Source organism: Schistocerca americana, chromosome 4 (genome assembly GCF_021461395.2).
Source record: "Schistocerca americana isolate TAMUIC-IGC-003095 chromosome 4, iqSchAmer2.1, whole genome shotgun sequence".
Lineage (NCBI taxonomy): Eukaryota > Metazoa > Arthropoda > Insecta > Orthoptera > Acrididae > Schistocerca > Schistocerca americana.
Genome location: NC_060122.1, coordinates 512676086 through 512690494, shown reverse-complemented (window position 1 = coordinate 512690494; position 14409 = coordinate 512676086). Strand labels below are relative to the sequence as shown.

Here is a 14409-nt window from a genome sequence, read left to right as displayed (position 1 = left end):
AATACTGACCCTACGACTTATCTTAGAAGAAAGATTAAGGAAAGGCAAACCTACGTTTCTAGCATGTGTAGACTTAGAGAAAGCTTTTGACAGTGTTGACTGGAATACTCTCTTTCAAATTCTAAAGGTGGCAGGGGTAAAGTACAGGGAGCGAAAGGCTATTTACAATTTGTACAGAAAGCAGATGGCAGTTATAAGAGACGAGGGGCATGAAAGGGAAGCAGTGGTTGGGAAAGGAGTGAGACAGGGTTGTAGCCTCTCCCCGATGTTATTCAATCTGTATATTGAGCAAGCAGTAAAGGAAACGAAAGAAAAGTTCGGAGTAGGTATTAAAATCCATGGAGAAGAAATAAAAACTTCGAGGTTCGCCGATGACATTGTAATTCTGTCAGAGACAGCAAAGGACTTGGAAGAGCAGTTGAACGGAATGGACAGTGTCTTGAAAGGAGGATATAAGATGAACATCAACAAAAGCAAAACGAGGATAATGGAATGTAGTCAAATTAAGTCGGGTGATGCTGAGGGAATTAGATTAGGGAATGAGAGACACGTAAAGTAGTAAAGGAGTTTTGCTATTTTGGGGAGCAGAATAACTGATGATGGTCGAAGTAGAGAGAATACAGAATGTAGACTGGCAATGGCAAGGAAAGCATTTCTGAAGAAGAAAAATTTGTTAACATCCAGTATTGATGTAAGTGTCAGGAAGTCGTTTCTGAAAGTACTTGTATGGAAGTGAAACATGGACGATAAATAGTTTGGACAAGAAGAGAATAGAAGCTTTCGAAATGTGGTGGTACAGAAGAATGCTGAAGATTAGATGGGTAGGTCACATAACTAATGAGGAGGTATTGAATAGAATTGGGGAGAAGAGGAGTTTGTGGCACAACTTGACTAGAAGAAGGGATCGGTTGGTAGGACATGTTCTGAGGCATCAAGGGATCACCAATTTAGTACTGGAGGGCAGCGTGGAGGGTAAAAATCGTAGAGGGAGACCAAGAGATGAATACACCAAGCAAATTCAGAAGGATGTAGGTTGCAGTAGGTACTGGGAGATGAAGAAGCTTGCACAGGATAGAGTAGCATGGAGAGCTGCATCAAACCAGTTTCGGGACTGAAGACCACAAGAACATCTCTGGTAAATTTAATTCCATCAGATCAATAAATCACCTACGCCTGAGGTACACGCAGGACCTCCCCATTACATACAAAGCTGGGGTGCTATTCCAGTGTCGGAGTGCCTTTGCAATACGGAAATGTAAGAAGGGGAAAATGTGCTGAATGTGTGAATTGAAGTTTTTGTTAGGCAGGGCATTGGACGAGGTTAGTCCACGCAGCGGTGGTAGCTTCAGTGCTCCAGTGGTGTGGCGGTCAGCACATCTGCCTAGTAAGGAGGTCCAGGTTCAAGACCCAGCTGTGGTACAAATTTTAGTTCATTGCTTCAGCTTCTATCCTTACCGAAGATAAAGTTGAAACTCATATGTCTCCATGAACATGTAACTGCATCAGATCCATATATTTTAAAATTTTCAAGTAGAGAAAAAACTGGCTGGACACCCTCACACAAAACACTATTCTCACAGACTATTTTATTCTTTTATATTTCATACTTCTTGGCATCACATTAAAACATTAAACTGCAACTAACGAATGAGGTGGTGCAACAGTCGCTACACTGCTCCAGGAAAATATAACCAAATGACCTATACCTGAGGTACAGACAAAATTTTCGCATTACGTGCAAAGCTGGGGCGCTATTCCAATGTCAGAGAGCCTCGGTAATAATGACGACTTAAGAAAGGGAAAATGGGCCGAAGGTCTGAATTGAAGTTTCTGTTAGACAGCGAATTTGACTGTGGTAGTCTGCACATCTATGGTAGTCACAGTGCTATGATGGTGTAGTGATTAACACATTGGACTAGTAAATAAAAGACTTGAGTCCAAGACGTGGCTGTGACACAAATTTTAATTCATTGCTTCAGCTTCTATCCTTATCGAAGACTTTAAAACATGTCGTAAATTAATCAGAGCTGCCAACAGGTGTGGGCGTAGCGTGAAGGTCTAGTGATCACAAAGTCACTGTTTCATTCCTAAGTAGTCGCAACATTTTTTAAATTTTTGTTTCAGTTGTACGAGAGCACTTGAAAAGAAAGTTATTCATGTCTTCTGACGCTAAGATCGTTGCGCAAGAGCAATGGAACGTTGTCAGAACAGCGTACACGTTCTGAGTTTTCTGCACACACTTCTGATGCCGTACGTACAGTTCTCGAATGGCTCCGTGACCAAGGAACGTATTTCTATCAACGATTGGTAGAACGTCCACAACGGTGTTTACAAAGATTTTGTGACTAAAATGAAAAATAGTGTCATGTATCTGTGTCACTTTGAATTGTAGTGGGATATTCAATGGAAGTTACTCGTTCGACATATTAATGTATAATTTACTCTTTGGAGTCCGCTTTTATATTCGTTTTCAAGTGGAAATGTAGTTAACAAATACTGATCATAATTTTTAGTAAAAATAACATTATCTTTTTTTATTATTAGCCGCGTAAAAAATTAAAATTTGGTGCAAAAGTGCGAAACATTGAATAGAAAATGAAATACATTTCTGTTTAGAGATATTTACCACAATTATTGACACGTATAAATTTTTCTTTTAACACGCATGCATTTCCCATTTCTGTATCAAATTTTAATTTATTTTCATGTAATTTATTAACATTTTTGTTCGTAAATAAATATAGATTTGAAATGAACGTTTGAAAAACGTTGCTGCTTCAGAGAATCAAACCACTAGACCACGACTCTACACCCTCGGGTACTGGTGGTCCTCTCTGAAGTTGTAGTTCGTCAAAGATGATATTTTCCAGTTTGTTTGATTATTGCGTCGGATTGATTTAGGAAATAGATGTCAGGGCAGTGACGTTGAAATCATGTAAGTAAGCAGAGAACGGGGGAAACGGTTATTTGGCCGCAGCATAAGCGACCAGCGGATGCAAAGTTGTGGACTCGTCACGTCAAAACGGGTATCAGTCAATATCGCTAATAACGGCAGCACTTATTTCAGGTAAAAGAGGAATGTTCTTCCGCACTGCGTGTTGAAGTTCACTTAAAGTGACGCATATTGGCGTTTGCTCTGAGAATACTGTTACATATATAATCTCTGGATATATTTAGATGCAAGTGGTTCAAATGGCTTTAAGCACTGTGGGACTTAACGTCTGAGGCCATCAGTCTCCTAGACTTAGAACTACTTAAACATAACGACACCACACACATCCATGCCCGAGGCAGGATTCGAACCTGCGACCGTAGCAGCAGCGCGGTTCCGGACTGAAGCGCCTAGAACCGCTCGCCCACAATGGCCGGCATTTAGATACAGAAAAGCCAAGTGACTAGAGGGAAAAGTGCCAGACTTGAAATCCAACTGTCCCAGTTTCGGTCCCAAGTCAGTCCTATATTTTTTCTACTCCTTATTGCTTCGTTCACCTCTGACAATTGTTCGTTAATGTGAAAAATGTGAAGCTGCACTGTGATATGGAGTCCACGTTAAACTGGGTAGCGTAGTTGTAAGATCGGTAGGAGACAGTGATTTAGAGGCAACAGTGCCATGCTTAGTGAAGCACTGTAGGAGGAGAAGAGCGGTAATTTTTTATGTCAAAACGAAGATGAGGTATGTATCACTGGCTATAAAAGGCGGAGAAACGAGAAGTTTTCCCCCCGTCTGGAAATGGCCGTTATTGATGAGTCACTGCAAATATAAAGTCAATAAAATTTTTCTTCTAATATAATTTGACAGAACCAATAATTGTTTTTCTTTTAAAAATGGACAAACATGTAGATTGTTGTTCTTCATTTACTTTCCCTGCTATTTTCTTCAAAGCTAACAACTTTACAATTACTTGAAACTCAGTCGTCATCTTGAAACCTTTCAACACCCTTTCAGAAAACAAAGCCTAACTCTGTCCTACAAAACATAAGGCAAGTTTACATATAAAGCTGTTAGGAGTTAGGACTTTTATTCCCACCGTCAAACAGACAAATTTCTTCTTCTCTGCATTTATAATGCCTCTGATGCACCCACGCTGCCTGCCTAAAAGGCAGTCCGAGAGAGATGAAACAGTTAAACAGTATATTGAGGTGGAAGTTTCATCGCGCATAGCTGCGCAAGTCATGTGGCTGAGTTTATTATACCGTATTTATAGACTGCATGCAACATATGGAGAAGAATTGGAATTTAACTGAAGCGTACGATTTTGTTCAAAAAAAATGTTCAAATGTGTATGAAATCTTATGGGACTTAACGGCTAAGGTCATCAGTCCCTGTGCTTACACACTACTTAACCTAAATTATTTTAATGACAAACAAACACACACACACACACACACACACACACCCATGCCCAAGGGAGGACTCGAACCTCCGCCGGTACCAGCCGCACAGTCCAGGACTGCAGCGCCTGAGACCGCTCGGCTAATCCCGCGCGGCACTATTTTGCAATTAGGTTCTCTGTGACTAAATAATTTTTATATGTATGCCACGACGAGAGTTCTTTACAGAATCGGGATCTGAATTAAGCACTTACGAACCAGAAGCCATAAGCATGTCAAAGCTGATCTTATCCTAGCTAATGAAAACGAAGGAACCTTTAGCGAAGAGGTCTCTCAGTAGATGAAGGTACTAGCATGAAGAAGATAATTATAAAAGTTTTTTATGTTTTCACAGTATTTTATCCAGAAGCAGAGAACAAAGAAGTCAATGGAATTTTTATGCTCTAAAGACTGGAAAAGTCTGAAGAGATTTGCGCGTACGTATGCTGGCCCAGGGCACTGTGGCTGCGAAGTTTGTCCGTCAAGCGGGTTGTCGCTGTGATAGCCATTCGTCAAGGTTTTAGTGATTCCAAGAGAGTGCCCCGCGGAGGAAAGAAACACACGCCATTCTGTGGATTGGCCATTCCTACGAAAATTTCGCATGTGGAATGCATAAGTAAGCAGTTGCCATTAAAACGATTGGATGCGCCGCGCCGTCCTTTTGTGTGTTATTGAGTTGCTGGACTGGTCAGACAATGAAGCGCAGTGGTCGTCGTTGAGCAGAAGGGGGGAGTGGGAGGCAGCGCTGCATAATCCATACAGAATGCGACGCGGGGCAGACGTTGACGGAGTACGTGTTCCGTCGGAAGCTCTCAGACTTCTCTCCCTCTCTCACTCACTCAGTCACTCTCACTCTGTCTTTGTTGGCGAAGCCACACACCAAACTGTTGCTTGCTGCGGTCTGCCTGCTGCAGTTTGAGGTTGTGTGACATACTCTCTGCCAACTTTCCCCTCTTTTATCGGCGATACTTCGAAACATGTGTGTTAACATCACTCTGTGCTTCTTCATTCTTTCTCTGGAGAAGTTGCGCTTTCGTCAGTGGCAGCGTGGTTCGATAAGTATTGCTCCATTTCTCAGCCTTTTCTGACTAGGCCCGTCAGCGGTGTCAGAACATCACATTCTCTCTTAACCTTATGATTCCTTAGTAACGTATTTATATCCAGACAAGCTTCGTTTCCATAACTAACTAGTTAATGAGAGGAAAAGAGTGGCACCTTCCGTATTACTACAGTGAAATGCACGTTTGTCGTATATTTCGTTTGCTTTCTCCCTCTCCATCTATTTAAACTATTCCACGATGAGAACTGCTGTAATAAATTTCGTGATGTATTGTTTTATGACGGTCATGTGACCCTCCAGCGCTTACGCAGGTCGTGGCAGTGAATCAATCTGTTTGTGGTAGTCGGTTGTATGGAATCAGTCCAATAAGAGAGTCGACGCGACGGGATGTGACAAAGGAACTATCATATTTGGTCGTGACAATGGTCACACCGTTAGTGAAGTTTTCCGTTTTGTTGCTGTATCAACGCGGATTGTCCAAAGTCTCTGCAAGAAATGGTAAATCACTTGCAGCTATACAACACGGCATAAGGACTGTGATAATAAAACGAGCCTATACCAGGTGTGACCAACCTGCGGCCCGCGGCACGCATGCAGCCCAAATCAAGTATCCCAAGAAGCGAGCATCTATCACACGATGATTAAGAAAAAAGTCCGTAAAATTTCGTACCTGTAAAGTTACGATAAACTTAATATTTTTGCCTTTCGCGGGCAAGTGCTCTACCAACTGAGCTACCCAAGCACGACTCACGCCCCGTCCTCACAGCTTTACTTCTGCCAGTACCTCGTCTCCTACCTTCCAAACTTAACAGAAGCTCTCCTGCAAACCTTGCAGAACTAGCACTCCTGAATGAAACGATATTGAGGAGAGCTTCTGTTAAGTTTGGAAGGTAGGAGACGAGGTACTGGCAGAAGTAAAGCTGTGAGGACGGGGCGTGAGTCGTGCTTGGGTAGCTCAGTTGGTAGAGCACTTGCCCGCGAAAGGCAAAGGTCCCGAGTTCGAGTCTCGGTCCGGCACACAGTTTTCATCTGCCAGGAAGTTTCATATCAGCGCACACTCCGCTGCAGAGTGAAAATCTCATTCTGAATATTTTTAATTTGGAACTCCCGCCACACGATGCTGTCCTCTCATTGGTCCGTCACATTCCGAACTTCGCTGCTCGTGCTATACTTCAATCCCCTGAGTTTCGTTCTTGTAACCGGACAGTCACTCGGACGCTACATCAGTTGCAAATGAGAAACTAGCAATTAATTTACAGACTTAGCCTACAAGGAAATTTTAAGTTATTTCTATAAAATTGTGATAAAGAACGTTTTTCAACTTAGTTCTGATCACTACAAGTCGCCGGAAGTTAGAAATCATCTTGTGGATTGCCGTTACCGCCAGTGTGTACTATCTAACAGTACCGTAATTCTAATGTCACATTAATTCTGTCATTTTTGCTTACTTCTATAATTATTAAATCGTTAATGAAATTCATATATAAAATGTCAAGTTAATTCCATTTCCCTTTCGTTGAGTAAAGGATCATAAAATAATTAATACTAAATTACTTAATTGTGTTAACTATATCATGAGATGACACAATTTCAGAGGCTTTACTGGCCTCATACAGTAGATTAGCTATGTATCTCCGACCATCCTTTTTTTATTGTTAATGGCAAATATAAGTCCGGAAAATTCTCATCTTCTCCCAGTGTGGCTCAAGTAAGCTAAAAGGTTGGACACCTTTCTCCTAGGCAGTTCGAACGTCGTCTTCCCTCCAGGGATTCCCATTTGAGTCCCATCTCTGTAATATCTGCTTATTGTTCGAACTTGCTGGTAACAAATCTAGCACCTCGCCTCTGAATTGTTTCGATGTCTTCCTTTAATCTGACCTGGTGGGGATCCCAAACACTTGAGCAGTACTCAAGAACAGGTCACATTAGCGTCCTATTTTCCGTCTCCTTTACACAAAAGCCACACTTTCCTAAAATTCTCCAAATAAACCGAAGTCGACCATTCACCGTCTCTACCACAATCCTCACATGCTTGTTCCATTTCACATATCGCCTTGCAACGGCACGGGCAGATAATTAAATGACATGACATGACTGTGTCAAACAGGACGCTACCAACGCTGTATCTGAACATTATGTGCTTTTTTTTTTTTTCCTGCTCATCCGCGTTAACTTTCATTTTCCTATAGTCGGAGCTAGACGCTATTCATCACAACTACTGGTAATTTTGTTTAAATCATCTTTCATCCTGCTACAATCTCTCAAGTTCGACAACTTCCCATACGCCACAAATAAACATTCCGAGTGTGTGCTCCTTCTCTAATGACCTAGATGTTGACTGGACGTTAAACCTTAATCTTTGTTCCTCGTGTCGACAGGACTTGCTGCCGCCACTGAAGGCAGGTCCGTGTCAACCAGTTTACTTGCGAACATTGCGGAGGGAACTACGTACAGTGGGCATTTGCAATGGGATACGTCGCGATAGGTAATTACTTATGACGGAACATAGTCATACGTTTTCAGTGGGCCAACCTACACGGAAACTGGACAGTAACTGACTGGAAACGAGTAGTGTGGGTGGACGAGTAGCGAGGTGACGCCTTTTCAAATGGTGCACCGACAGCCCGGTGGAGCGTTTACCATGCTGTATGCGGCCGGAATTGCTTCTGTGGTGTTTTGGAGGTATTTTTCAGACTGTGACTTGGACCCATTGATTCAGATTACCTCTAACATGAACCGGGACGCTTATTACAATTTCTCGGTTACCAAGTGTCGCCCATTCTGCTGTATCTTTATGATTGGTATTCTTTGGACATTATCGTCTTCCGACAAAACGGCCGTGTTCACCGAACTGCATGCGTACGTTTCTGGTTTGGCGAACATTCATGCACACTATTGCACGCCGATTCACCGCTAAATCAGCCAATCTTAATCCCTCAGAATGTACGGGCGTATTTGGAAGAGCAGGCGAAACTTAGCAGTCGGCATGCGTGCAGTTCGGCGCATGGTTTCGGCTGGATATAGCACACCTAAAGAAACTTACGAACCTCCTTCCTCGCCGAATTAAGGTTGTTATCAAGGCTAGAGGCGGTGTTACACTGCGTTGGCCTGCGGTTTCATGTGCGTGTCCAGTATATTGTCCAGTGTACTTTGCTAGGGAGAAAAAAGAACAGAATACAGTATGTTACCGCATGACAGCGAGACTTTCGTTCTGGTTCTTCTCGTGAACGGTTTTCATATAGGTTCACATAACGCCGAAGATAAGGCATTATTGCTAAAACATAGTTCTACCAGAAGGAAGAATGCTCTTATCGTAGCACAAAAAAAAGATGAATATGTCGGTTAGGAATGTAAAGAAGGAATCTAGCTCTTCGACTTATCTGGTAGCTTCAAAGACATTTAAATTAAAATATCTTGACGTATTCTACGAGGTAACCCTACTTCCCCATCCCAATGTGCACTCCCACCCGCCGTGTTTTGGCATACATGCATCTTGAAATTTATGGACTAAAATCCGTGGTCCCGTACCCCAAAATCCAGATCCCGTACCCCAAAATCCAGATGTTTTCCGAGCCATAGTAAACAATATATGATACAATATGGCTAAAGAGCATACATTAAGTGTATGCTCTTTAGCCATGCTAAGAAAGTTTTTCTAGGGTGTTAAAACGTCGAGGTGTGGATATGTTCCTGGGGGGGGGGGGGGGATGACATCATGTATCTTGTTACTTTTCTTGACACTATGCATTATATTACACGACAAGGTTACTAATACTAACAAGTAGAACAGCGCGAATGTGTCAAGATGTTTTGGTTTAAATGTCTTTGAAGCTGCCAATTAAGTGTAAAAGCTAGATCCCTTCTTTTACAGCTTGTTTTGTGCTATGATAGGAGCAAATTTTCATTCTGGTTCCCTACTTTTACTCTATCGTGATTTTGACATGAGACCGCCATAGTTTGGCAACTAATGCAGATTTATGTTGACTCGGGCAGTGCTTTATCCGGTATAGTTTTTTAATTGTCTTTCGAATCATATTGCGTGTATCGTGGCAAGGTATAAAGCTTTCACAAAAAACAAGACGACGATTAATGAGATGTATTTGTCTACCTTCTTACAAAAGGTTTGTAACATAGAAGTGGCGCGCGTAAAAAAACTCATAAAAACGCGTTCTTTGCACGTAAAATCCGAATGATGATAGATGAAAGCGTATTTTCAGTTTTATGGTAAGGATTCATGTTTTATTCATGACTACATTGCGTTTCCGACGTCTCCACTATCTCTAAAATTTGTCTTGCTTATGTTTGCAGGTGCAGTGGAGCAAATCACATGACCAAAGCAGCAGTTTCCAGGCGTCTCCATACGTCGGCATAGGGTGAGTGTAAAATATAATTGAAAAAATTTCCTTTTTATTGCCTTAGATCATAGAAGCAACGTGAAGAGTAATGGTGTGTTTCCCGGTGTTCTGCCGAGTTGCTGCTTCCATTTTATACGCAGTACACGGTGATTCATAAAGAAAGAACAGGTTTCAGTTGTTTATTACAGACAAACAGTGAAAGTTAAGAACACATTGCGCATGTCACTGGATAGGGGAACGCTCAAAGTTGTATGATCTCACAGGCACTACACAATACACTCAACTTGAAAATTATTCGTTGCTCGAGAAACATTGAAACGGTAATCATTTCATTTCGCATACGAATCGACAGGTCTTCGTTTACTGAATCGTCAATCAATGAACAAGATCTCGTTGTCCACCTCTTCCAATCCAGCATTTTAGGATGGTGTTGGTAAGATAATGCGGCACCCCAAGGTGAAAGTGAAGCTGCATAACAATGAAATCACTGAAATCCTCATGAAGTTGAGGAAACAGCCAGTTTTGTAGCGTGTCCTGTCACAGTTTACTCCACAAAAAAAGAAAGGTCCATAAACTTTTGAACGGAAACCGCACAAACACATTTATTTTTGGTGAGCCTCTTTCATGTTCGACGACGACGCCAATATTTTGACCCCCAAATTCTTACATTATGGCGGTTTGCTTTACCCGGTAGACGAAACCTCGATTCGTCCGAAAAAATGAGTTTAAAACTTCTATTATGGTCGTCGGGACGCAGTTGCTGCAGTAATTGCAACTTGCGAGGCTTTATAAGCATGCGTCGGTTCAGAACACGCCACACCATTGTTTGAGGATGCTGGTCTGCCCGGTCTTGTGGACTTCCGAGGGCTCTGTCTGAACGCATCCCGGATATGCTGGACATTTTCATATTTTAATCAGACGTGCGTGGCCGATTAGTACTCTTCCTTTTGCATATGCAACCAGCTTTCAAAAATTTTGTGTGCCAGTTATAAATCGACAGTGGATTGACTTCTTGTACTGTCGTTTACAGTTTGTCTGTAATAAACAGTTGAAAACTTTCTCTTCCTTTTGAATCGCCCGGTATTTCGACGACCGACCCCGTCGTTTTCTTCAGGCGCTGCGTGTTTTGCTATTAAACGTACTGGCTGCCAGGACTCCAACCAGACTGCAAGCTACTGTTGGTCTCACGCAGATATTTACAGTTGAGTTCGATTCTCGACGCACACTACGGTCTTTGTTGCTCCTTTATTTCTCAGTGCTTGAACAGATTTTCCGCGAAACGGAAATTCTCTCAGCGTTTTCCAACTCTGGTGCATATGATGGCCGACGAGATTTTAATAATTTAGTGCCGGATCTGAAGCGTTATTTAAATTGAAACCGACGTCACTGTTTATTAGGTTTTCTAACGTCTTTATATCGGTAGACTACTTTATTATGATGTCCCAGTACTTGGCGTTTGCACCACGATACTGGTCTTATGCTTGGAATGTAATCATAATAAAATACGATGAGACCATTGTCGTGATGTGGACAAGAAATTTCTGTGACGGCATAATTAAGGGCTCTATCGAAATAAAGACGTCAGAAGGTTAATAAACTGGGACGGCGGTTTCAATTTAAATAACGCTTTGAGTTCAGCACTCAATTTATTAAAATCTCGTCGGCCATCACAGCCACCAGAGTTGGAAGACGCTGAGAGAATTTGCGTTTCACAGAATATCTGTGCGAGCTCTGAAAATCAAAAGTGCATCAAAGGGCATGGAGATGGTAGGCAATCGAACTCGGCTATAAATAGCGTTGTGAGACCAACAATTGCTTTGTCTGGTTGGAGTCTAGCAAAATTCGCAGCACCTGATCGAAATATTGTGCATAAAATAATAACGACTTGACACGACACCCGTATGTACACGATTAATCAGTTTCGCTAAGAAAGTCTGAGAGATCACAGCCTACACGGTAGTTTCTTCTGCCATCTCAAGAACCGCAGCCCTAAGGTTAGGTACTAGTAGTTGCTGGATGAAGTCCTAAAATTTTGCTGAGTTACTTTCGCTGACTAACAACACACAGAAAGAAAAAAAACGCGTTATGTATTTCTTTAGCTTCTGTCACTTGTTACGTGAAGTGTCTGCGAACTTAATTCTATTTACGTACGGCGTCGACAGGGGAGAAGAGCGTATATAGTGCAATACCTAGCTCGTAAGTGCCGCGTAGATGTGCACTGTAATTTATCTCGCGCAGAGTTGCTCTATCGACCAGAAAGTTCGGCTGAAAGCGATGAGTCCTCCGTGGCCATTTAATAATCGCACAGCTCAGTGGAGTGCTATTATGCTTCTGCGGCCGACAGTTGTTCTCATGATTTACAATCTTCACCAACGGGTATGACTAGAATTTATGGGTAATGTTCATCCTACACAAAGACAAATGCTTGCCGAACTCCATCGAGTAGTTTAAACTTTCACCTCGTTGGTTAGACATTATCAATGAAACCTCCACCACCGATTATTTAAATAATTGGTTCAAATGGCTCTGAGCACTATGGGACTCAACTGCTGAGGTCATTAGTCCCCTAGAACTTAGAACTAGTTAAACCTAACTAACCTAAGGACATCACAAACATCCATGCCCGAGGCAGGATTCGAACCTGCGACCGTAGCGGTCTTGCGGTTCCAGACTGCAGCGCCTTTAACCGCACGGCCACTTCGGCCGGCATTTAAATAATTGAACTCCCATTATGTAAGTAATTGAACTCCCATGTATAAAACAACTTCAGACAAGTGATATAATGTGCTCAATATTGACGTGAAGCACGTAAGCGAAAAAAATGTTCAGAGAAGGATTGAAGTTGTGTTTGGAAGTCATTAAGTGCTCTCATGATCAAATGCTGAATGAGTTTAGTCCGGGTAATTCGCGCTCATTTTGAAGCTGAAGCTAGTTTTTCACGCATCTCAATGTTTATGACGTCATATATCCTGAACTACGTGTCGTACAGTGGTACAACTTTACAAGTACATTCAATGGTATATGCGGATACCATCTGCAAAATGTGTTGCGACTAGAGTTAGTAGTAAAGAAGTAATAAATTAAAACGTCATGCCCGGTACTGAAGTTTCACTACAGCAACAGCGAAAATGTAAAAGCAGTATTTTTTCTTCCTTTCGTCATTTGGTGGGGGGTGTCAGCGAAAAAAAGTTTCGTTAAGATTTGAAATTACGTGTGTATCTTGTTCCACTCGTATTCTCAAGTACTGGATGAATGTAATGTGAGCAGATAGTCTTCACGAGTTTGCCGCCGGATCGCTTTGTGCAAATTCCACAATATTTCCTCGGAGCAACTGTCCGACATCTTGCTGGTGGCTAGGTACCAGCAGGGTTGAAGCACCTGAAGATGTCGGACAGTTGCTCCGAGGAAATATTGTGGAATTTGCACAAAGTGATCCGGCGGCACACCCGTGAAGACTATTTACAACCCATCCGCCGGGAAAGCTTGAAGAGTCAAATAATGTGGACGATTTACATGCCGTGAGCTACGGTGCCTCACGACAAACACACAATTACCAACTGTAATACCTGTCCTGTTGTGTTAAACCTTTGAGTTAAGATAATACGTCTTGATGAGTAGATTATGACTGCATTTTAAATTTTTAAATTCGGCCAATAATTATGTGAAATATTGAAAATCAAATTATTATGGCACCTGAAAGCCGCCTGATAGGAACCTAAACAGCTGAGATCGTATACCATGAACCATGAAGTGTTTTAGTCGTTTAGTAACTAAGATTTCTGTAGTTCTGTCTACTGTATTGTCATTTACGAACAGGCATAGGGTGCCTGCATTTTTATGTCTTTGCGTGTAAAGGAATGTTTCTATCGCTTTCTGTTGTCTTAAAGCACACATTACACTGTTAGTTTAATTATAATTGTTAATTCACGTCTTACACGAACTCTTGGAGGTATGTTACGGCGACGAGATTTGTCTCTCGATACAACCTGAGACAGTTTTCTTTGCCGTTAAGAGTGGTTTACGCATGCTTTTGAAACTAGGTTAACTTTTAAGCATCTTTTTTACCACCAGTCATTCTAAACGTTTTTTTGACGTAGAACTGCGTACGGGCTTACACAATATCGCCGTAAACTTTTATTCTCGTATACAGATTTTAGAATACTTCGGGGTGCTCGGTAAGCGCCCTTTAGCCCTCCGCGATTACGACTACTGTCACCACCAGGGACTTTTTAAAATCCCTGAAATAACGACGCATACGTTACGGCGAAATATACGAGCCAGCAATGCCCGGCGATAAATATGCTGATATTTTATTTACGGCTCGTAACTCAGGCTCTGGACTATGAGGAGGGTGGGGGTGGAGGGAGAGAGGAGGATGGGGCATGAATAGCACGGCGTTATAGCGCCCTGAGAGTTTCTGATGTATGGTGGCATGCTCAAAGTACTTTGCCGTCTCTCGTGCTGCACGGTTTGGACATCGATTCTCTTTCGCCAGCAGTTCAGCGTGCAAGTTAATGAATTCGCTTTCTGCAAGTAAGTTGTTTAAGGGGTGTTATTAGGTAAACTTCTTGACATCTAATAAATGATGCTATTTTGTTTTTCTGATGACTTTTTTTTTACCAC

General features: G+C 42.0%; 1 protein-coding gene across 1 annotated transcript in view; it reads left to right on the top strand.

Annotated features, from left to right (window-relative positions):
• The first annotated feature begins 9741 nt into the window (after positions 1-9741).
• LOC124612449 (kalirin) overlaps positions 9742-14409 on the top strand; it is a 1731149-nt gene continuing 1726481 nt past the window's right edge. The window contains exon 1 of the mRNA XM_047140672.1: positions 9742-9804. The gene's annotated coding sequence lies outside the window, so the exon portion shown is untranslated. The remainder of the gene's footprint in view (positions 9805-14409) is intronic.